Source organism: Gorilla gorilla, chromosome 5 (assembly GCF_029281585.2).
Source record: "Gorilla gorilla gorilla isolate KB3781 chromosome 5, NHGRI_mGorGor1-v2.1_pri, whole genome shotgun sequence".
NCBI classification, from domain to species: domain Eukaryota; kingdom Metazoa; phylum Chordata; class Mammalia; order Primates; family Hominidae; genus Gorilla; species Gorilla gorilla.
Window position 1 is genome coordinate 181,946,024 of NC_073229.2, and position 24,857 is coordinate 181,970,880.

The 24,857-nt window shown below is 46.6% G+C and overlaps 1 protein-coding gene and 1 pseudogene across 1 annotated transcript in view; one reads left to right on the plus strand and one right to left on the minus strand.

The window, feature by feature from the left end:
- Positions 1–4,956: 4,956 nt before the first annotated feature.
- LOC115935223 (uncharacterized) lies at positions 4,957–5,057 on the minus strand (annotated as a pseudogene).
- Positions 5,058–8,356: 3,299 nt separating this feature from the next.
- SNX9 (sorting nexin 9) overlaps positions 8,357–24,857 on the plus strand; it is a 228,538-nt gene continuing 212,037 nt past the window's right edge. The window contains exon 1 of the mRNA XM_063707984.1: positions 8,357–8,515. The gene's annotated coding sequence lies outside the window, so the exon portion shown is untranslated. The remainder of the gene's footprint in view (positions 8,516–24,857) is intronic.

Here is a 24,857-nt window from a genome sequence, read left to right on the forward strand (position 1 = left end):
AGGTTAAGGACATGCCCGTGACACAGCCTCAGGAGGGCCTGACAACATGTGCCCAAGGGGGTCGGGGTACAGCTTGCTTTTATACGTTTTAGGGAGACATAATACATCAATCAATAGATGTAAGATTGACATTGGTTTGATCTGGATGGGACAACTTGAAGTGGGGAGGGGGGAGCTTTGAATTGTATTTTTGGTTTATATAGGACTGCCTTTCTTCCTTTTCTCCCCATGGGTCCTGTAGGATCTATGATGAGATAATAGGTATTTTATGCTCCAATTTTCTTATAAATCAAGGACATGAATACCCATTGATCTCAGCTTCTGGTCATTAGAGATAAGCAGTGTTTCCATGGTGTCTCTGTTTAATTCTAGTCAAAAGCAAAGGAACATGATGTGTTGGTTAGCCTGTGTAGCATCATTGCAGGCTGATGGGTGACACTTCACAAACTTGTAATATGCTAAAAATAGGCCACGAAACCCCATGGACTCACCCTGTTACTGGTGGAAGGTGTCCAAGTTACTGGCAGTGAATCCATACAGGTCTGCACCAACCTCAATTCTTGCCTCCTCAGAAGAAAGAAATTCGACTGAGGGGCACAAGGCAGAAAAAGAGACCGAGGCAAGTTTCAGAGCAGGAGAGAGCAGGAAAGAAAGGAAAGTACACTTACTTGGAAGAGTCTCAAGTGGGCAACTTGAAGAACAAATGTGGCATTTAAACTTGATCCTAGGACTTTACAGCCTGGCCCACCTCTGGCATCTTGCGCCCTTTCCCATAATTCTTCCCTTAGGGTGGGCTGCCCACATCTACAGAGGGGTCCTGACGCCTGGGAAGTGAGCATGAGCAGTGGGTTTACGACATTGTATGCGGCACGCTCCCTTTTCCGGTGGAGGCCCCCGGAAAGTCATACTCCACCATTTTGTCTCTTAACGCGCATGCCTGAGCTCACTAGCCCAGGAATAATTAAGGGCAGTTGAAGACTAAAGGCAAAAGGGGGATTGGCCTGATCAGATCTCCTCCAGGGCCGTAATTTTCTCAATGATATAATTTTTTGCAAAGGCAATTACAATAAGGACAATAGTAATATCCTTACATGTTCCACATACCACGACAAGCATTTCCTATGCATTGCTTCAGTTAATTTTCATATCATTCTTATGAAACAGGATCCTAGAGATGAAAGCCAAGGTCCTGCTGAATGGGAAGCCAGGTTGAGAACTTAGTCCTTTCTGACTTCAAAGCCTGTGCTTTCACTCCTGTGTTATGTTGGAATGCGAGCTTTGAGGATCTCTGAAAAAAATAAACTGTATTAATATGCTCAGACTGCATAACAAAATGCCACAAGCTGGGTGGCTTAAACAGACATAGGTCTTTTTACAGGTCTGCAGGCCCTGCAGGTGCCCTCAGGGTTGGTTTCAGGTGAGGCCTCTCTTCCTGGTGTGTGCACGGCCGCCTTCTTGCTGTGTCCTCACTCAGCCTTTTCTCTGTGCACCTGCAGAGAGAGAGGCAGAGAGAGAGAGACAGAGAGAGAGAGCACTCTGGCATCTCTTTCCCTTTTTTTTTTTTTTTTTTTTTTTTTTGAGACAGAGTCTTACTCTGTCACCAGGCTGGAGTGCAGTGGCGTGATCTCAGCTCACTGCAACCTCTGCCTCCCGGATTCAAGCAATTCTCCTGCCTCAGCCTCCTGAGTAGCTGGGACTACAGGCATGCACCACCATGCCCAGCTAATTTTTGTATTTTTAGTAGAGACAGGGTTTCACTGTGTTAGCCAGGATAGTCTCCATCTCCTGACCTCATGATCTGCCTGCCTCAGCCTTCCAAAGTGCTGGGATTACAGGCGTGAGCCATCGCCCCCAGCCTCCTTCTCTTCTTCTAAGGACACCAGTTCAGTGGATTAAGGCCTCATTTTTAGGGCCTCACTTAACCTTAATTACCTTTGTATAGGCCCTATTTCCAAATACTGTCACACTGGGGGGTTGGGCTTCAACCTATGAATTTGGGGGGGAGGGGGGACACAATTCAGTCCATTCCAAAAGTCCTTGCCATTTTGTCATAGGCGTGTGAACCAGAGCTACTCCATCTTGAGTAGGAACTGGGTAAAATGAGGCAGAGACCTACTTGGCTGCATTCCCAGACAGTGAAGGCATTCTAAGTCACAGGATGTGACAGGAGGTCAGCACAAGATACAGGTCATAAATACCTTGCTGATAAAACAGGTTGCAGTAACGAAGCCGGCTAAATCCCACCAAGACCAAGATGGCCACGAGAGTGACCTCTGGTCGTCCTCACTGCTACACTCCCACAGGCACCCTGACAGTTTACAAATGCCATGGCAACATCAGGAAGTTACCCTACATGGTCTAAAAAAGGGAGGCATGAATAATCCACCCCTTATTTAGCACATCTTGAAGAAATAACCATAAAAATGGGCAACCAGCAGCCCTCAGGGCTGCTCTGCCTATGGAGTAGCCATTCTTTATTCCTTTACTTTCCTAATAAACTTGCTTTCACTTTACTCTATGGACTCGCCCTGAATTCTTTCTTGTGCAAGATCCAGGACCCCTTTCCTGTTACATTTCTAGTGTGTACATGGCCACCTTCTTGCTGTGTCCTCATGCGGCCTTTTCTCTGTGCACCTGCAGAGAGAGAGTGAGCTCTGCTGTCTCTTCCCCTACTTCTAAGAACATCAATCCAGTGAATTAAGGCCTCATCCTTAGGACCTCTTTTAAACGTGTGTGTGTGTGTGTGTGTGTGTGTGTGTGTGTGTGTGTGTGTGTGTGAGAGAGAGAGAGAGAGAGAGAGAGAGATGGAGTTTCACTCTGTCGCCCAGGCTGGAGTGTAGTGGCGCGATCTTAGTTCACTGCAACCTCCGCCTCCTGGGTTCAAGTGATTCTCCTGCCTCAGCCTCCCAAGTAGCTGGGACTACAGGCACATACCACCATGCCCAGCTAATTTTTGTACTTTTAGTAGAGATGGGGTTTCACCATGTTGGCTAGGATGGTCTTGATCTCCTGACCTCAAGTGATTCACCCGCCTCAGCCTCCCAAAGTGCTGGAATTACAGGCATGAGCCACTGCTCCCGGCCTGGCCTCGTTTAACCTTCATTACCTCCTTACAGGCCGTTTCCTAATGCAGTCACACTGGTGGGCAGGGCTTCAACCTGTGAATTCTGGGGGGGACACAATTCAGTCCATTCCAAAAGTCCTTGCAGTTTGTGTGGATCCACTCGGGGGCCGCTGCCTAGGGAAGGCGGTGAGGCAGCCTGGCTGTGCTCCTCTCCTCCCCGGAGTCACACTCACCTCACAGGTCCAGGCACCTGGTCTCCGGGCTTACCTATATGGAATAGGGTGGTTTTTTTCATTATTAGGCAGATTTTTCTGGGATGGCCTTCTTTGTTCTTCCAGAAAAACACCAGTTTGCAAGCAGAAACGTCCTCAGCTTGGAGGAGTGTGGTCACATGTTGAAAATGTGGGAGCTTGATTCAGGCAGCTCTGAATTCAAGGACTGGTTCAGTTGCCTACAGGCCACGTGACCTTGGGTAAGTCACGCAATCTTCCTGAGCCTCACTTTTTCCATGCCAAGATGCCCCTCCCAGGGTTGCTGTGGCAGAGGCGTAGATGAGCCAGCTCTATACTGCACGTGACCCTAAAAAGGATTCAGAAAACATTAGGCCCCAACAGCATCTGCGGGGACCATCTCCTTAGGGTCCCCAAGGCGTTGCCCTGCCCATTTTGCAGACCTTTTGTTGTCAACATTCAGTTAACTTAGAGCCACATTCATCCTCCAGGACCTGCAGGGTGGTGGACAAAGGCCACATCCCCTGAAAAGCAGGCCCTGATCTGACGACTGTTCTGAGAGCCAGCACTGGCCCCAGGTTAAGAGCAGAAGGTCCCACTGCTACCCTGAGAGGCTCAAAACTAGCCATTTCCATCCCTGGGCTTCTGTGTCATCAGCTCTAAAATGATGTTGAGACCTTTGGTTCCCAAGGGGGAATGAGGGATTCGTGTGTTGCCTAAACACTGTCCTCACCCCCTTGATCTGAGAGCAGACCAGGAGCCAACAGACTGATCAATTCCAGCTTCATTTTCCCACTGCCCAGGCCGGCCCCCAGGGAAGAGCAGGATTTGGAGGGGGACTGGCAGGCAGGATGGGCACTGGTGTATGGAAGGCAGTGCTGCCCAGTGAAAGAGGTGCTCCTTACAGATCCACCAGCCTCTGATGGAATCTAAGCTCTACTTTTTGTTTAACTGGCCCCCTGAGGGCATGCTTCAATCCTGGAGGTACTGCAACATACGTCAATGTGTGAAGTAGACTCAGCACGCTCCTATCCCATCTCCCTCCTCCAAAAACTCATTTGATATATTGTCCTCTAGTAGGGGATGTATTGATATAGGAGCTAAAAAAGAAATTATTTAGGCAGTTAGTGAGGGTAAGAGAGTCCTTGGTAAGGTTTCCCTTTTAATAAAAAGCCATCCCCAAATCATTTCTTTTCTAACAAAGAGCAGCCCGAAACATCAAGCTGCAGACATAGAAAAGCAAGCTGGAAGCTTGCACGCTTGAATACCGGTAGCTCTGCCAATAGGAAAAGGCCACCTGGGGATCAGGCATATTCAACATGGAGGCTTCATGTTCCCTTCTTTGTCAACCATGTGTGCAGTAAAGGAACAGGCCACATGGCACCAACCAGGTAGAGAACCCATCTGCATAATAAAATATTAGGATGGGGCAGCCAGCTTTGTGCTATGTAAATGGCAAACCTGCTCCAACCAATCTTTGGGCCCTGTGTAAATCAGACACCGTCTCCTGAAGCTGGTCAGTAAAACCCTGTGCATTTCACCACAAAACTGGAAGACCCACTCGGGAGCCTCTCTCACTGCAGGAGAGAACACTTTTCTCTTTTCTCTTTCTCTCACCTATTAAACCTCCACTCTTAAACTCACTTCTTGTGTGTCCGCATCTTTGATTTCCTCGGTGTGAGATGACAACACCGCTTCAGTATCAGATGTTAAACTGATAACAGATACTCGACTTGATCTTAGCCAAAAGGCCCAGAAGCTGTTGAGCTCTCCTTCCTGCTCTGTGTACCTGGGTGAGTGTCTGGGTATCTATAGGCCTCAGTTTTCCTTGTCTGTGAATTGGGCACAATACCACATTTTCTGCAGTATCACAGAAGGAGTAGATGGTCCATGCAGAGCACATGGTTAACATTAATATGTAGCTCTTAATAAGTAGTAGTTACCATTATCTCTGCCATCGTGATGTCACTTATAGCTCTCCTGGAGATGGCTGCACGTGTGAAGAGAACTAGAGCCCAGTCCTTGGAATGCTGCAGAATTGCAGGGTGCAGAGGAAGAGGGCTGAGCACACCTGGGAACATGACTCCTGTGAGCTGGCATCTCCCAGCACGCGACGACAGGGTCCTCCCACACACAGAATCCACTCCTCGAAATTCCTGGTCACAGACATAGAACAGGCCAGCAAGGCAGGCATGGTGGCCAGGCAATGTTTTTCCTTTTGCAGTCAGCATATTTGCCTCAGGAAGAGGGGACTTTTCGGCACCCTGATGTCCCTCTGTTTGTCCCTTCACTGGAGAGCAAGCAGGTATGATTGAGGTCACTGGGGGAGGAAGGGACTGGGAGAAAGAGCATTTCTCATATGCATTCCTTCCTAACCTCTGCTGGACTTCGCAAGTGTCCCTTTAACTCCTCCAGGTTGATAAGGTTCTAATGGCACCTCTGAGACCTCGAGCCTAGGTTGTCAGCTAGGACAGGGAGCCGCCCACAACATGGAAGCCAGAAACAGGCTAACTGGTGGCCGCTTCTTGCTCATCCATGGAGAGGAAAAGCAAAGCAAGGGTGAGGCATGGTAGGGAAACCCTGGTCAAAACTCTCTCGCCCTGAATATTCCCCTTAGAGGGCAGCTGCCTGGATGGGGGCACCCTGACTGGCTTGGCCTGGATTGACGAGCTGATCTCTGGCCAGCAGCCTGGGTCCACGGATCGCGAGGCTTATCGGAGTCTTCCCTAAGACAGGGTTCTGTTAGGAAGGAGGAAGCAGATGGAAGGTGGGCAGGCAGCTGACGGTGTCCACAACACCATCATGGAAATCTTAAATCTAAAGAGAATTGATTTCACCTGATGGCTGAGCAGAAGCATGTGTGACCAGAAAAGACCCTTGTACGAAGCTGGCCTGTGCCTCAAAAAAGGATGTCAGTCCAGGTTCTTTGCACCCATAGCGGGGAATGCAATGTCAGAGCTGGGGAGTGGCCTGGCAGGTTGAGGGGAGCGGCTCATGGACAAGGGCCATTGTCATCACCCATAGCTGTGGTGGTACACAGGATATCTGCTCTGCCAGGAGGGGCGGGGAATCAGCTGTGTCCTGGCCTCTCCCTGTCTCTCATTCTCTAGCCCAGCCATTTACCCCTATTGCTTATGGAATCTCAGCCCTGGAAGAGATGTTCTATCTGCCAGGAGCTCCACCAGCTCATACACAATCTGGCAAAGGTGCCAGAAGACAGAGGTGTCCCCAGAGGGAGCCCTAAGCAACCAGCATCCCAAATGACCACAGATGTCTGCTTCCTGCCTGAGTGAATTTTCCTTTCTCAGAAATGCAATACCTCATTGACTTGTATTATCTTTGGAATGACAATGGCCTAACTAATTGGGAATGCGTGACTTCAATAAACAGTTTCACCAACTGCTCTTTCTAAAACTGTTTTCCAGGTCAACTAGTGTGTGAGAAGCTGTTAATGCTTTGAGTTTTAGGAGAGAACAGGTCCTCTTCATTCTCTGCCCTAAGGTATCTGCCAACATCTCATAAATCCAGGCTCACGTGATAGCCTGGGCCCTAGGATGACCACAGGAATTTATCCCTTGTGTCTACACTGATGGATGTTGGTAATTTTCTGGAATATTGGGCTGAGGGGCATTCTGAGGCCACACCAGAAAGAGCCCTGTGTGTCATCCACAATGTCTGCCATGTGCAGAGAAGAGAAACGGCACAGATGCCACACACTGGATATCCCAAGGCGAAGTGGCCTTCCATATGTACCATATATATCCCAAGGTCAAGAAGCAGGTACTGGCCAGGCACAGTGGCTCACGCCTGTAATCCTAGCACTTTGGGAGGCTGAGGCAGGTGGATTTCCTGGGCTCAGGAGTTCGAGACCAGCCTGGGCAACATGGTGAAACCCCATCTCTACTAAAATACAAAAAATTAGCTGGGAGTGGCAGTGTGCACCCGTAGTTCCACCCACTCGGGAGGCTGAGGCAGGAGAATTGCTAGAACCCGGGAGGTAGAGGTTGCAGTGAGCCGAGATTGTGCCACTGCACTCCAGCCTGGGCGACAGAGTGAGACTCCGTCTCTAAAAAAAAAAAAGAAAGAAGAAGAAGCAGTTATCTATCTACCAGAAGGACACAGAGTCCCATAGAACCACGCCGTTACCCAGGCTGAAAGAATTGCGGCCGTGAATAAACATTTCCCCTCCCTATGCCTTCCTCACGCTCAGGGACACAATCAAGAACATTTTTCTGAATTAAGCGTTCTTTCTAATTGGATACTGATGGCATAAAGAATGTCAGTTTGGGCTGGGCACAGTGACGCATGCCTGTAATCCCAGCACTTTGGGAGGCCAAGGTGAGTGGATCACATGAGCTCAGGAGTTCAAGACCAGCCCGGGAAACATAGTGAGACCTTGTCTCTACCAAAAATCAAAAGAATTAGCCAGGTGTGGCACACACCTGTAGTCCCAGCTCCTTGGGAGGCTGAGGTGGGAGGATTGCTTGAGCTGGGGAGATTGAGGCTATAGTGATGTATCACTGCTATAATCAAGGCTGTAATGATCACGCCATTGCACTCCAGCCAGGGTGACAGAGTGAGACCCTGCCTCAAAAAAAAAAAAAAAAAGTAAAGAAAAGAAAAAAAAAAGAAAAGGGATATCAGTTTTATCTGTGTGTGTTTTTGTTATTCTCTTTTATAAAGATTTGGGATACGTGGCCTATAAAAAGAAAAAAAATCAAGATAAAGCCTAAAAAGTAGGCATTTTGGCTCCTCTGTATTTTCCGTGGGTTTTATCTGAAAGAAAAGCTCAAATTACATTAAACTCATGCGTAATTTGATGGTGTGCAAACCAAGGAATGAAGAAATCTTGCAACACAGTTTTGTTTTCCAGGGCTGAGTTTCCCAAACAGTGAATTAGAGCAACCCTCATGACCAAATTGGTCAGCCCTGGAATCCCAGCTGATCTGACCCGGGCTCTGCAGGGAGAAGCCTGGCCTCAGAGCAGCAGGGGCGAGGCTCTTTTCGTGCAGCCTGGAAAATAGCCCCACCCAGTCAAAGAACTAGTCAGCCATTTCCCCAAAAAAGGATCCCAGGCTCTCCCCAGTCAGAAGCTTAACTGAAGCCAGAGCTGGGTGGACCCTCGCCCACCAGGAATAGCGGCTATAATGACAAGGGTCATTGTGGGTTTTGCTGCTTAATGAAGCAGAGACATTCCTCAGGCATTTTGTCCTGGACACAGGTAGGAAGGAGGGAAGGCAAGGTAAGAAGAAGGTGGCTAAGGCTGCCTCCAACCCAGACACTAGGAAACATGGGGGAAGAGAGCAGGGGACCCAAATGTTTAAACAACCATCATGCTGGCCGTCATGTTTTAAGCAACTACTGTAAGGCCAGGGCTGTCTTAGGTTCTTTTTTCATTTATAGTCACAATAGCCCTAGGTCCACTGGATGGACAAGAAAGCTGTGGCTGCAAGACTGATGTTGCTTGCCCAGGTCTCACACCTGGAGTGGCAGGGCTGGGCTCATGTTGAGGCAGCCACGTTCTTCCTGTGGCACTGGGAGGCGAGCCGTCGTCTGCTATGGGGAGACCAGCAAGAGAGAAGTGGTCAAGGTCTTGTCACAAGGAGGGAGGGATGCTTTTAGCATGAGCGATTTTACTTTGAAAATGTTCAAGCTTATATGGTTTTCTGGGGAGGTTTTTTTTTTTCTTAGTGCATTACATTCTAAATTCAATGCCCTGGAAGACACTGAATAGATGGGACAAAATCCATTAGGCTGGATGATTTATGGCTTTTCAGCATTGAGCAGGAGTGGCTTTCAATGTGAAATTGGTTGCGTGCAGCAAACCATTTAAGAAATTTGTCTCACGTTGCCCATAAGTGATTCATGCCATGCTTCCCACGCCTCTTTTTGGGAAAAGGGGAAACAATATCAACACAAAGCAAATTCAGTGTCCAGTACCTCTGTCCTTTGCGAACCCCTGCTCAACAATCCCATGCCCATCTGTCATCTCCGCACTTGCTGGGCTGCATTTTACTGGCCAAACAGCAATGGCTGTGACACCTGATCCATCTAGCCAGCGTTCGTCCAAGAGGTTTAAACAGGAGTTAGCTAAGTTACTTGGTTTTTTTGGTGTTTGTTTGTTTGTTTGTTTTGAGACAGGGTCTTGCTCTGTCACCGAGGCTGGAGTGCAGTGGTGCGATCATAGCTTACTGAAGCTGCAAACTCCCTGGCTCAACAATCCTCCCATCTCAGTCCCCCAAGTAGCTGGGACTACAAGCATGCACCACCACACCAGCTAATTTTCATTTTTTGTAGAGATGAGGGTCTGGCTGTATTCCCCAGCCTGGTCTAGAATTCTTGGGCCTCAGACTCCCAAAGTGCTGCTATTACAAGTGTGATCCACCCCACCCAGCCTAGCTCAGTTACTCTTTATCATTCCTGCTCCTTTAAGTGAAAGAAGCTTGTGCTCTGCTGGCCCGCCCTGCTCGGGTCAGAGTGCATGCCTGCTCTACCTCTCTTCCAGCCTGAGGAAGGAGAAGTACCCACTTCTCCCACACCACAGTGCCCACCCCCTGCTCAGAGCCATGGCTCCACCCTTATGTTATTTTATTTACTGCTTGGTGCTCACTAGGTGGGAAGCATCCAGAAGGAAGCCAGGTTGTAAGGAACAGTCTTGCCTCTGCAGCTCCTGACACCAAGGCCTTACGCACAGGAAGTGCTCCATAAATGTTTTCTTGAAAAAGTAGGTCACGTGCAAGGAACTGAGGCTGAGCCGGGCATGTTTAAGGATGGGCCTTCAAAGCATAGCTATAGAAATGCCACTCAGGTTTGGCATGAGCCTCTTATTTTTTTCAAAGTCTTTTTTAGTTTTATTAAATGTTTTATTTTTATGGATTTAGGGGTACAAATGCAGTTGTTTTACATGAATATATTGCACAGTGGTGAAATCGGGGCTTTTAGTATGCTCATAACCCAAATAGTGTACAATGAACCCAAGAGGTGATCCCTCACCCCTCCCACCTGCCCACCATTTGGAGTCTCCAGTGTCTGTTATTTCCCTCTCTATGTCTGGGGGTACCTACATATAAGTAAGAAAGTGAAGTTTTGGATTTTCTGTTTCTGGGCCATTTCACTAAGGATAATGGCCCCCAGTTCTATCCATGTTGCTGCAAAATACAATATTGCATTCTTTTTTATGGCTGAGTTGTATTCCATGATGTATGTGTGCACCACTTTTTAATCCAATCATCTGGTGATGGGCACTTGGGTTGATTCCAGGACTTTGCTATTGTGAATAGTGCTACAGCTGACAGTCCAGGTGTCTTCTTTATATAATGATTTATTTTCCTTCGGGTATATAACAACCAGTAGTGGGACTGCCAGATCCAAGGGTATTTCTATTTTTCCTTCTTTGAGAAATCTCCAATTTTCCACAGAGGTTGTACTAACTTCCATTCTCACCAACAGTATATGAGCGTTTCATTTTTCCCACATCCTTTGGGGTCCTCTTTGAGCTCAGATCCTATATCCCTCTTTCTCTATGCATTCTAAAAAGACACCATGGCAAGAAACATATAACAGGCTTTATCAGCATAGAGAAATTATCCATCTATGGTGAGTGTAGAAGTCTTGAATTAAAAAATAAAAGCTAGATCGGCTTGGTGTAATTCATCCTAGACATGTGTGGCCAACTACTTTATGGAACAAGTGAAACAAACATGAAATTGCTTTATTTTTCTCATAAACGTCTAGTCCCTTAGGGATCCTATTCTGATTCCATCTCTTGGATGACACAGGGTTTTTTTTTTCAAAGTCTTGTCCAATCCATTTTAATTCACTTCCATTGCACATCCTCACCTCCTAGCAGAAGGAGTAGTAGGTCCCAGCCTCAGAGCCTTGGTTTGCAGAGGGGTGAGAGTCTCTGCCCAACTCCTTCTTCCTCCTCCCTTTTCTCCAATGTGCTGTGAAGGGAAGAAGGGAGGCAGAGGAGATCAAAGTCTTTATTCACGCAGTACCACGGGGGTCTTCCCTTGGCCATTGTTGCCTGCTGGGTGGCGGGCCCTTTCTGTGGAAGTTTCTTAGGGGCCTCCCCAGCCACAACTCCCTGATGAGGCAGTGTGCTCTGGCCCGGCCCACTCTGACCCCATGCCCAGGTCCTGCCCCCAGGGTGCATCCCACTGCAGGGTGCCTCTTGCTCCCAGGATAATGGCAGAAAAGCTCCCGAACCTCCCAGAATGTCCTCAATCCACCATTGTGCTCACTTCTAGGTGAGAGCGCAGTGGCTTAACCATGGACCCATCCTCTGCCATGTCAGGTGGGCACCCCTGGAATGATAATAAAATAAGGTTTATCCGGAGAGGCTCCAGAAGCAAGAAAATAGACATTGTCTCTACCCTTTTCCAAGCTCAGGGTAAAATGGTCTCATTCTTTCATAACAATTACAGGGTTAGCCATTATGTTAATGGAGAAGAGCCAAAAGCCAGAAAATACAAAATAACAGTCAATCCTAAAGCACTTACACATTATCTTGGAATTAAGCCAAGGATTTAAAGACAGAAGCAAACCCTTTTAAACTCTGGCAGACACATTTGGCTCAGGCGTGTCTTTTCCTGCCTCAGTCTCAGTCTTTCCTGGCACTGAGTGACGATAACTCAATTAGATGCGAAATGCGCTTAGAAGAGAACTCACCGAAGATGGTGCTGTGACAGCAGTCGCGATTAGAGGAGAGACACACACACACCGTAGCTCAGTGATGCTCAAAGGAAGGACAGTGTGAAGGTGAATTTGAGCTTCCAAAATGAACATAAAAGAGTCAAGATGGCCAGGCATGGTGGCTCATGCCTGTAATCCCAACATTTTGGGAGGCCGAGGCAGGTGGATCACCTGAGGTCAGGAGTTCGAGACCATCCTGACCAACATGGTGAAACCCCGTCTCTACTAAAAAATACAAAATTAGCTAGGCGTGGTGGCGCGTGCCCATAACCCCAGCTACTTGGGAGGCTGAGGCAGGAGAATCACTTGAACCTGGCAGATGGAGGTTGCAGTGAGCCAAAGGTTGCAGTGAGCCGAGACTGAGCCACTACACTCCAGCCTAGACAACAGAGCCAGACTCTGTCTCAAAGTGAAAAAAAAAAAGAGTCAAGACTCGAGCCTCCTCATTCTTGGATGTTCTTGAATATTCATTAGCATGTCTGGTCGCAAGGTTTGCTATATGAAATGCTACATGAATAATGAAGGATGCTGTTCTCCTTTAAAAATAAAGAGCTCTCCCCTTCCAAAACACTACATCCCTAAGAGTCGCAAATAGAAGAACCCTAATATCCTAATGTCTGGTGTTGTACACTTTGTTGATTGCAACTAGAATCCATCCTCCCCTTTCCCTTTCCTAAGGGGTTTCAGATTTTCATTTAAGTAGCCTCTCCTGCCTCATGCAGCCCATGGCTTTGGGAGAGGCAGGCCCCTCCCTCAGGAAGGCCCTGGTTAATCTAAAACAGAGAATGGAGCGATTGTATCTCACAGGGGTCTACAGTGATGGGTTTAGGCGTTGAGTATGGCATTCAGACAAATCACAGCATTGGTTCAGCAATGGCCTGGGACCCAGCTGGGCTCATGAGACACAAGCAAAGATTTGCTAGAGTCCCTCTCCCTCTGAAGTGTGGATACAAGCTCTGGGACTGTGGGACAACATTTGTCACCATGAGAGAAGGCAGCCCAAGGGTGACGCTGACCCTCTGAGAGGCAGAGCAGAGAAATAAGGAGAATCCAGGGTTGTGAAGACACCTCACAGCCCATTACCCAGCTGACTGTGAAGCTGCCCTGCCTGTGGCCTCTTTAGGAAGGTGAGCCGGAGATCCCCTTACTGCCAAACCAGTCTGTTTGGGGTTGTTTAACAGTATACTGAGGCAGGAGGACAGCTTGAGGCCAGGAGTTCAAGACCAGCCTGGTTGACATAGCAAGACCTTGTTTCTACAAAAACAAAAACATTGTAACTATAGTGATCATGTAATTCCTTGCCTGAACCCAGACATCTTTGAGTGAAAGGGGCACTATTAATAATTATAGCAGGGGCCAGGCACAGTGGCTCAAGCCTATAGTCCCAGCACTTAAGGAGGCTGAGGCCAGTGGATTACTTGAGGTCAGGAGTTCGAGACCAGCCTGGCCAACATGGTGAAACCCCGCCTCTACTAAAAATGCAACAGTTAGCCAGGCGTGGTGGCACACCCCTGCAATTCCAGCTACTCCAGAGGCTTAGGTGGGAGAATTGCTTGAACCCGGGAGACGGAGGCTGCAGTGAGCCAAGATTGCGCCACTGCACTGCAGTCTGGGCGACACAGCAAGACCCCACCTCAAAAAAAAAAAAAATTATAGCAGGACCACAGACATAAACCAGGATTGTCCCAAGCACACCGGAATGCAGCGTCATGCTAATCTTAACTGACAGGCACCATCAGCATTCTCCAAGTGAATCACCTTAAACTTGAAGAAATAAAATCAGTTATTCAAAGGAATAAAATAACCGGATTCAGGCCCTTCTCTAATTGCTCCTCCACACTGCAGCCAGAATGATCTCAAAACCCAGATCTGATTGTCGTCTGCCCTGCTTACAATGCTACAATGGCACTGCATTTCTCTAGGACAAAGCCTTGCTGCCTTTGTGTGGCCCGGCCTGTGTACACACTCTGCAGGGAACCCACTTCCCCGCCGCGGCTCTCTCCTCTGACCTCCTGTCCACTCCTCCCGCTCGGTGCACCTCCTCAGGGAAGCTTGCCCTTCGTCTGAGTCAGGCTGCTTTGCTGGAGAACTTCGTGGACCGAGGTTCTTTCCCTCCTTCCCGCCCGTCCTGCTCTTTAGTGCGATGCAAGCGACCAGGGATGTGTCTGCTGTTGTTCTTTGTGGTGCTAGCACCTTCCACAGTGCCTGGCCACATAGAGATATTCAAACCATACACATTGATGGAGTCCCAGGAATCAACAGAAATCCTCCAAGACCCGTCTTCCAAGTTCAAAGTGTCTGGGCTCAGAAGGAGAGCCTTTCTGGGTCCTCGAAGGGAAACCAGCTCTCCTAAGTCCTCCTTTGGGTCCAGGGGCTGAATCCATAGCAGTTTCCTATGAAGCCCGTTCCTGCTGGGCCCCCGGTTTCCAAGGCTCTCCTGCAAGGGGAACTGGGCGCCAGCGGAATTCGGTAAAACCCTCCAGTCTGATGCAGATGCTCCCAGGCTATAGAGGTGAAGTGTTTTCATGTTTTCTTCCTAAACCCTAAGCTGAAAACGGGGTGATTTTTTCTTCTATTCTCTGTCATCCAAAGGTCAAATCTGCTTCTCCAATAATTACCTTCTCTTTTTGGCCAGCAGGGTAAAAAGCACTTCTTTTGTTATCCTCATCTGATAATAAGCCCTCTAACCACCATTTCTTTTGCAGTATTGGTATAAGTGCTCTAGACACAGGATGTGAGGAAAAACCTTAAGTCTTGCCTGAGCCGGTGGTCACAGATGATCTCAAGCCTGTATTCCAGGGGCCACAGGATGCTACGCCCTCTAGAATTATTTTCGGTGCACATTCACTTTTCTCTCCATGTTCTCTTAACTCCAGTGGTGACTGTCTGTGCCTCCACAGCCATTTTGCTCCAGCCTACAGCATTTTTAGCAAAGCGCTTCTCTTTGTCTTTCCTCGCCTTAAGGATAGGCAGGAGGCGGATGAAGCGGAGCTCGCGTAAAGCAGAAGACGAGGTATCCTGCAAGTGATCCTCACTCAGTGTTTTTATCCTGTTTTTTAAAAAGCTTTTATATCCAGGGTCAGGCACGGTAGTTCATGCCTGTAATCCCAGCACTTTGGGAGGCCGAGGCGGGTGGATCACCTGAGGTCAGGAGTTCAAGACCAGCCTGACCAATATGGTGAAACCCCGTCTCTACTGAAAATACAAAAATTAGCCAGGCGTGGTGGCAGGCACCTGTAATCCCAGCTCCTTGGGAGGCTCAGGCACGAGAATTGCTTGAACCTGGGAGGCGGAGTTTGCAGTGAGTCAAGATCGTGCCACTGCACTCCAGCCTGGGTGACAGAGCGAGACTCTGTCTCAAAAAAAAAAAAAAAAAAAAGTATATCTTTTACAAAATTACTAGAGACATTTTTCAAGCCCCTCGTATGAGGACACACACACACACACGCACACACACACACACACACACACACACACAAATCCTCATAAAATTCAGCACCTGAAAATATCCATCTCTCTAGCCAGTTTTCTTTAATCAAGCAATGTGAACTGCATAATCTGTCCAACCACCCTTATGTCCTGAATTAGTAACTTCTAGAATGAGCATTAAATTTATCCATCTCACCCTTGGCCCCTCTGCGCTCCTTCTAACCTCTGTTTTCGCTGTCCTACTTTCTACACACTTTAGTATTTTAAGCCACCTCTAAACTCTTTTATAAGTAGACAGGGCACAAGTGACTTAAAAAAATCTTTTCTTAATAGTCAAAGTTTCCGTAATCTTAGGAAACAACATACTCTTAACAGAGTAGTTCAGAATCACTAAAAAAAAATAATGCCTGAGCCTGCAAGAGCTAAACTGTCACTGTGAACTAATAACTTCAGGTCTGTTCCACAGCAAACTCGGTTTCTTGTCATTTAAGTTTCTCAAGCTCTGGGTTTTTCCCTCCCATGCCAAATCTATCATTCAGGCTCAGCCCTTGGAGGTTTTCTTCAGGTTCCAAGAAAACCAGCCTCACAGAAACTGCTGAAGCGTGGCAGGCTTGTCTTGTTCGGGTTTGGATGAATATTTTATACAAAAACCTCTGGATATCCTTCCAAAGTTGAGCCCAAGGACTCAAGATCAAGGGAGAAAGAGGTTTAAGCTCTCAATACAATCTAATAGCATGCACATTTTAGTCTTGGGAAGCCTCAGACCGAATCAGGGACAAGGGCCCAGGCTGAGCAGTCCCTCCCTTTGAACTATTTTGACTTAAAACACATCTGAGACCAAATATGTGGATTTTTTCCTTCAAAACCAGTTCCCAATCTCTCAGACACCAACTGGTTGTCCTGCAATTCAATTCCATTCTGCTGATAACTTCTGGAGTAAGCACAGACCCCACCAGTTGGGGGCTCGGCCCTGTAAGACCACCTGGATTGCATGCACCAGGCTGAACTCCAAGCCACCAGTGCTTCTCACCAACTGGCTATAAAGTGGGGAGGGGTTCCCACAATCCCTTCTGCAGGTTCAATAATTTGCTGGAACCACTCACAGAACTCAGGAAAGTACTTTACTTACTATTACCAGTTTCTTGTAAAGGATCTAACTCAGGAACAAACAAATGCAAAGGACGCATAGGAAAAGGGAGGGGGCTTCCATGCCCTCTCTGAACAGCTGCCCAGCACTTCAGTGTGTTCACAACCCCAGAAGGTCCCGAGGCTGTTGTTTAGGAGTAAGTGAAGCAAAATAGCTTGGAACAGTCTGAGCTATGCAAAATGTACCAGGCCCAGGGAGACCTGAGTCCCGCAGCATATAGCTGTAACTTCAGCTTCTTAGATTGAACAACTCTCTTCCTCCTTGTTCTTGTTCTGTAAATGACTAGGAGAGATCAGAGGCCAGACCTCCCCTCTTCCAACCACTGACCCTTCTTATAGATTAACTGCCTCCTTTACTGTCTTGTACCTAACTTCAACCAGATGGTGCAAAAGACCCCATGACACATCTTCCATATGGAATGTTAAATATACCTTCCCTGAAAGAAAAAAACACCTTGACTAATCAGATCATTTGTGACTATGCATTAAGCCTTATATAGAAGGATGCTGACATTCTGCTAAGCACCCCCTGAATTTGTCTATATAAATGATTCCAAACTTCCACACTTTGGAACATTGACTTTCATTCTTTGGAATCTGTGCTTCCTGGGCAGCCATCTTGAAACGTGGAGCTTGAATAAACTTTCTTTAAACTAGATTCTGACCCTTTTGATTATTTTAGGTTGACGATATCGTTTTATATCCGGGACGTGAGTATCCAAGGATTTTGGTATCCTCAGGGGTCCTGAAACCAATACTGCTGAGGACATGGAGAGACATGATAATTCAGGTCTGCTGGTGATAAATTCTTTCATCTTTTATATCTTCAACAAAGTTTAGCATTCATTTCTGAAAGATGTTTTCAGTCGATATCATAAGATTCCTGGTTGACTTTTTTTTCCCGATACTTCAGATGTTGCTCCACTAACTTCTCACTTGCATTGTTCCTGACAAGAAGTCTGCCGTGAGTCTCGTCTTTGTTTTTCTGTACATAATGTGTCTTTTTTCTCTGGTTGCTTTTAGGATTTTGTTTTTATCACGGGTTCTGAACAGTTTGGTTGTGATGTGTCTCGTGGTTTTCTTCATGTTTCTTGTGCTTGAGGTTTCCTTGTGTGGAGCTACTTAGATCTGTGGGTTGGTTAGTTTTCAACAAAATTGCACATTTTTCAACTCTTATTTTTTCAAATATTTATTCTGTCCTTCCTCTCTCCTCCACTTCAGGGACCTTAATTATGGATTAAGCTGATTAAAGTTTCCCACTGATACAGAACAGCTGGTCTTCTGGCTAAACCTCAGTCTTGAGCTTGGAACTGTGGCCCTAAGTGAAAACAGCTGACCCTGCTTTTCCACCCAAAAGTTGCTTTTTGGCCTGCCACACCCCTATTCTGTGCCCATAAAAAGACTTCAGCTGGCAGAGCAACACAAGCAGCTGATGCAAGCAGTCAGGGATGCAGGCCGCCGAGTGTCAGGGATACAAGTGGCTGAGTGGCAAGCAGAAAGGCATCAACTGAGTGTCAGAGATTACGGATAGACGCAGATAACTTCAGACAGTGCGGCTTCAGGGAAAGGTCGCCTTCTTCCTGCACCCTTCTTCCCATACCATCCCCTTTCCAACTCCCCATTCTGCTGAGAGCCATATCCATCACCCAAGAAAATCCTCCACATACACTACCCTTCAATCCGTTTGAGTTAGCTGATTCTTCCTGAACACCAAACAAGAACCTGAGTGCCAAGAGGACAGGGGTTTGGATGCTGCCACAGGCCTGCACAGAGCCTGCTCCCACCAGAGAGGAGTGACCAGCTGGTTCCAGTGTTCATTCCCTCTGTTTCCCACGCTCACTTGCTCACACACTCCCTCTCAGGAGGAGTGGCCAGCAGCAGGCTGAGGGAAACAAGCCACTCCAGTTCCCACCCACAAAGGGGGTCAAGGTCAAAGGAACTGTCCCATCTCACCACACTCAGTGATGGACCATTTATGAAATTCTTCTTTCTCTGTGTGTTTCCTGTTGGGTCATCTCCACCATTGTCTTGAAGTTTACAAATCTTTCTTCTGGAATCTCTGCCATGGTCATTAATCCCATCCAATGTATTTTTCATCCCAGCCAGTGTAGCTTTCATCTCTGAAAGTTTATTTTGGGTCCTTTTTATATCTTCCATGTCTCTCCTTAACTATTTGAACATACAGAATACAGGTATTGTGATTATTTCAATATCCTTGTCTGCTCATTCTAACATCTGTGCTAGTTCTGACTTGGTTTTGATTAATTTAGTTTTCTCCTCATTACAGATTGAATTTTTATGCTTCTTTGAATACCTGGTAATTTTTTATTAGATGTCAGATATTAGGGATTTTGCCTTGTTGAATATTGGATATGTTTGTATTCTTATAAATATTCTTGGACAAATTAAGTGACTTGGAAACAGTCTCAGTTTTGCTTGCTTGCTTTGAACACTTCTTAGGTGGGACTGAGCCATGAATCTAGGACTCATTCCTCCTCATTACTGAGGTAAAACCTTTCTGAGTGCTCTACCCAGTGCCCAATAAGGTGAAACATGAAGTTTTCTAGTCTGGCTTATGGGAACAGGTGCTACTCCTGGCCCTATCTCACTGTTTAACTAAAATATTTAAAAACAACACAGGAGTTTAATAAAATTCAGAACTGTCACAGGTTGCCATAATTAGAAATTGCACATGGATCTGATAAAATGTTGTCCTATCAGCTAACACTGGAGTTCCACTCAGGAAGAGGATGGACTTTGGTTTTGAAAATACCTTGAGAGGTCACTCTAGTTCGGAGGTGAGGCTTCAACAGTTTGTCTGGAAGGAGGCAGTGAAAACAGAGAGCCAAAATGGTCTGTGTAAGAGGTTAGGAGAAATCTGGGTATGGTGGAAGGAAGTGAATTAATTAAGGGAAAAGGTCGAGGGAAGGGAGACAGGAGGCCAGATTGTTCCTGGAACCGAGCCAGGTCTGGCTGTGTTTTCTCGTGGCCCAATAACGAGAAGCACACAAACTAGGAAAGAAGGGAATTTCTTGTAGTAACCAGATACAGGGAGAAGGTCAGAGATAATTCCACTAGACCAACTCAAAGTGTTACAATTTTCTTAGTGCTTATATAGATTGGGGTCATATGCCTATGTGCAGTATCACATTCACCTAAGTCTATGGGTAACTAATTTTGTTTCAACTAGAAGATCAGAGGCCAAAAAATGCTTTCTAAGTCTGATCAAGCTGTGAGGGCCCCAGTACCTTCAAGGCCTGTCTCCTAAATTCTATTTAATGAGGACTGTGGTACCAGAGTGATTATTCCTATCTTATCTCATTTGCAGTTTGGTCCAGAGAGCTGCCTTAAACTCTCCCATAAATCTATTCAAACAGCTGCCTCAGTTACCTTGACTCATCTCAGACTTCATTAACCCGAGATGGGTCCTGGCACGAGGAGTGTAAGGCTGTCTCCATTATCTTGGCTTGCTCCAGGTTTGGGAGAAGACTGTGTAGGAAGTGTGTTTCATTTCTGGCTTTGATGTCTGGCCATCAATTTCCCTGGGTTTAATTATTAGCTTAATGTTGAGGCAGTGCTGTGGAAACGTGTCTGTGTAGCTGGGGTGCTCTGCAGGCCTGTTTGTGTGATGGTCAGGGAGAATTGACCTGCCACAGCTGGCCCAGAAGCGGGTAGAGATATAGGCAGTGAAATAGAAACTCTTCATGAGATGGACAAAAGACCGAAGCAGGGGTGTCTAATATTCAATTTTAGGTTTGATTCATATTTAACTTTAGACTGAGATTCAGATGTGGTGGTATAAACCTCTCCATGGCCTCAAGTTGTCGGTAAAATTCAGCTATTTATGCAGCCTTGGTCGATGGCATGTCAAAAAATGAAATTATCAAAATCACGGCCAGTTAGGGCAGCGAGGTGCAAGCTGGGATGAAGAGATGTTCCATTAGCTGAATCGATTTTGCAGAAACAGGATTTCAGAGCTAGGGATGACCTGGAAAAATGTAATACATATGCCCTTCACCCTGTGAATCCCCCAAAGAGTTTGAAGAGAACTCTAGATCTCCAGGTACACCTGGCATGGAGGTTCAAGTCAATTTCACTCAAAACCCAAAGGACAGGGTCAACTTCAGTTGACATGTCAATTAAGTATGATTAATTCTCAAACTAGTGACACCAACAACGGGTGGTAAGCATTCAGAAGAGAGTCTGTCAGGAGGACCTGGTTCAGCTGCCTTAAACATGTGTCAGAAATCGACTTCGACCTTTGCCTTCGCATCTCCCCTTGGGCTAATGGGCTTTTGTACTCCAGTGTATAAATTTATGATGTTATCTGTTCTGCGCAACAAATATGACATCATGGTACAGCCCAGAAGCAATGTTATCTTTTTCCCCCTCAAGGTTAGATTGTCCCTACCATTCCTCGCTCCAGTGGCAGAGCTGCAGAGGGATTGGCTGAGGTTTGCTTCAAGTGTCATACTGCTGTTTACAGCAGGCGAAACAGTTCCTTCTAGAAGAGACCTCTGTTATCTCCCCCAGTGCCCACTGGTGTCCTAGGAAAGCACAGTTGACACTGGGCTTTAAGCAGCCATTAAAGATAACACTGGGCTTTAAGCAGCCTTTCTAGGCAGGGCACAGTGGCTCATGCCTGTAATCCCTGCACTTTGGGAGGCCAAGGTGGGTGGATCACTTGAAGTCAGGAGTTCAAGACCAGCCCAACCAACATGGCGAAACCCCATGTCTACTAAAAATACAAAAAATTAGCCAGGCATGGTGGTGGCAGGTGCCTGTAATCCCAGCTACTCAGGAGGCTGAGGCAGGAGAATCGTTTGAACCCAGGAGGCAGAGGTTGCAGTGAGCCGAGATCACACCACTGTACTCCAGCCTGGGTGACAGAGCAAGACTCCGTCAAAAAAAAAAATTAAAAATTAAAAATTAAAAAAAAAAAAGGACCTTTCTGTCTATTCATCAGTGAACCTAGGAATGCATTTTAAACTTTGCCCTTGGGTATTTTCCCTGTTGCAGATGAAGGCTGTTGAGGCTATTTCTTCTTGCCGGCTTGCCTTCACACCTCCTTCAAAGGTAGTTTCTTTAAAATGTTTTATTAGAAACCTAAAGTTAAAACTTTTAGTTACTCCCAATTTTTACTGAGCCTTGAGCACTCTGCATTCACAGTTGAGGGTAGCTGCGCCTCCCACTGCCCCCACCGCACAGAACTAGGATGTGGGTCCAGTCCCAGCAACCCTGCACCCCAGTCCTAGAAGGTACTGCAGAATCCTTCCCTGCTTTGCCTTTATAGTTTTAAGTTGGGGACTCTCTTGAGTAGGCAGCAGAGAGCGCTGACATATATAATAGAATGTAGAATATAAAAAAGATAGAATTTCTGACAGTGCAGAATAAAAGGTGCTGAAAAAAAATGGATGGTGAGTTAGAATAAAACAAAGTTGCATTCCTAACTCACTTCTTGCTTATATCAAAATCCAGGGCCATGCGAGGTGGCTCATGCCTGTAATCCCAGCACTTCGGGAGGCTGAGGCAGGTGGATCACCTGAGTTCAGGAGTTCAAGACCAGCCAAAACAAAGCATTAAAAATTAAACCATAAAAGGATGAAAAGAAAATGTAATAGATTCTTCCAATAAACTGAACATGAGGAACTTAACTCCCCTTGCCCCCACTGACCTATGCTACAAGGTGGATAAGCCTCACACACGTTTAGCTAAGTGAAAGTAGCCAGAGACATAAAGCATGGACCACTGACATGAAATACCTAGAACAGGCAAATCTGTAGAGATAGACAGTAGATGAGTTGTTGCCCAGGGCTGGAATGGGTGTGGGGGTGGGGAGTTGGGGCTGAGAGCTAAGGGGTGCATGCAGGGGTTCCTTTTTGGAGTAATGAAAGTATTCTAAAATGTATTGTGATGATAAATGCATAACTCTGTTAGTACACTAAAAGCAATTGGATTATACATTTTAAATGAGTGAACTCTATGCAGTGTGAATTATATCTTAGTATAACTTTTTTTTTTTTTTTAAAAAAAGAAAGAATGAAGGAGCCAGGCGCGGTGGCTCATGCCTATAATCCCAGCACTTTGGGAGGCCGAGGCAGGTGGATCGCCTGAGGTCAGAAGTTTGAAGACCAGCCTGGCCAACATGGTGAAATCCTGTCTCTACTAAAAATACAAAAATTAGCCGGGTGTGGTGGTATGCGCCTGTAGTCCCAGCCACTCTGGGAGGCTGAGGCAGAAGAATCGCTTGAACCTGGGAGGCAGAGGTTGCAGTGAGCTGAGATCGTGCCACTGCACTCCAGCCTAGGGGATAGAGCAAGACTGTCTCAAAAAAAAACAAAAACAAAAACAAAAAAGTAGATAAGTGAAATGAAAATGAAAACCATCGATTAGCCCTCTACCTAGAGGTAGCCACTATTGAAAATTTGACGTATGTCACTTAGTTCTTTTTTTTTTTTTTTTTTTGGGTCGGAGTCTTGCTTTGTCACCCAGGCTGGAGTGCAGTGGTGCAATCTCGGCTCACTGCAACCTCTGCCTTCCAGGTTCAAGCGATTCTCCTGCCTCAGCCTCCCAAGTAGCTGGAATTACAGGTGCCCACCACTACACCTGGCTAATTTTTGTATTTTTAGTAGAGATGGGTTTTGCCATGTTGGCCAGGCTGTCTTGAACTCCCAGCCTCATGTGATCTGCTGGCCTCAGCCTCCCAAAGTGCTGGGATTACAGGCATTAGCCACTGCGCCCGGCCTTACCTACATTTTCAAACTTTTTCTCTAATAAACAAATGTTACTTTGTCATTATTATTATTATTATTATTATTATTATTTCTGAGAAAGAGTCTTGCTGTGTTGCCGAGGCTGAAGTGCAGTGGCGTGATCTCGGCTCACTTCAACTTCCACCTCCCAGGTTCAAGCAATTCTCCTGCCTCAGCCTCCTGAATAGCTGAGATTACAGGTGCGTGCCACCACACCCGGCTAATTTTTGTATTTTTAGTAGAGACAGAGTTTCACCGTGTTGGCCAGGCTGCTCTCAAAACTCCTGACCTTGTGATCCACCTGCCTCGCTCCCGAAGTGCTGGGATTGCAGATGTGAACCACCGGGCCCAGCCTCTAATAAACAAATGTTACATTAGAAGGAAAGAAGGCAGGCAGGAAGGACGGGAGGCAAGAAGGAAGGAAAAAAGGAAGGCAGGAGGGAAGGAAGAAAGGAAGGCAGGCAGGAAGGAAATATTTGGTTTGTTTTCCTAAGATGCAACAGGTGGAAACCATGATCTATGTCTGCTCATGGCTCCATGACCTCCTGCTCATTGTGTTGAAGAATGTTTCTTTTCCTTGGTTCTTACATGAGATTGGATTGGTTTCCATGTTAATTAAGAAGATGTTTGCTCTCTGAATGAGTTACAACTTGTGAAGTCTTCATCTGACCTCCTGTAGTTCACCTGGAATTGCTCAGATCAAGTAGTGAAACTTTGGGATGATCCCCTGAAGTTCAGATCCCTTCGGCTACTAAATATATTTAATCCCTCTTCTATGTGTAAGAATAATCTGCCGATCTATTATAAAAATCTATAAAGGATATCATTCCCCTCTCAAAGACCCTCTTACTCTGTCCTGCATTAAACTAGGCACTTCCAGCTTGGAGCCCAACTAGGTTTCCTATTGGAGATCTCAGTCTGATGGATGGCAGTCTAATCGGAATGATCCCTGTCCTCATGGAGCGCACAGTGCTGGGGAAAATCCTGGGACTGCTGGGAATGCCAGTCAGGGAAGCAGGAGCCCAATCACCAAAGGCCAAGTCCCAAGGTCAACAGTTTGAACTCCTTCCTTTGGCAAGAGGGCAGGGAAGAGCCCTGTTGAGGGGTTTGAGGCACAAAAGGCCTTTGATAGTTGAAAGACCACCTTGGCTACCAGGTAGGAAGGAACTGGTGTGGGAGAGCCTGGAGGCAGGGAGGGCAGCCCCTTAGTAGTTCCAGCCTTGAGGTCAGATTGCAGACACTACATGGTCGTTGGCTGTAAGCCTCTAGTTCCTCCCACTAAGAATGCAGGTCGTCACAGAGCCATTCTCACAGCACTCCATGCCTTCTAACATTCTGCCCCAGGCTGCATTTACTACCACATCCCAGCTGGCTTAGGCCTGGGTCACCTGCTCAGCCCCAGCAGGTTGTGGATAAATCCCTATTTGAAGAGGCTCTTGTTTCTTTTTTTGACCCCTAATTTATTTCCTCATCTTTATTAAGGTATACTTGACAAATGGAAATCGTATATATTTAAGGTATAGAATGTGATGACTCAACATT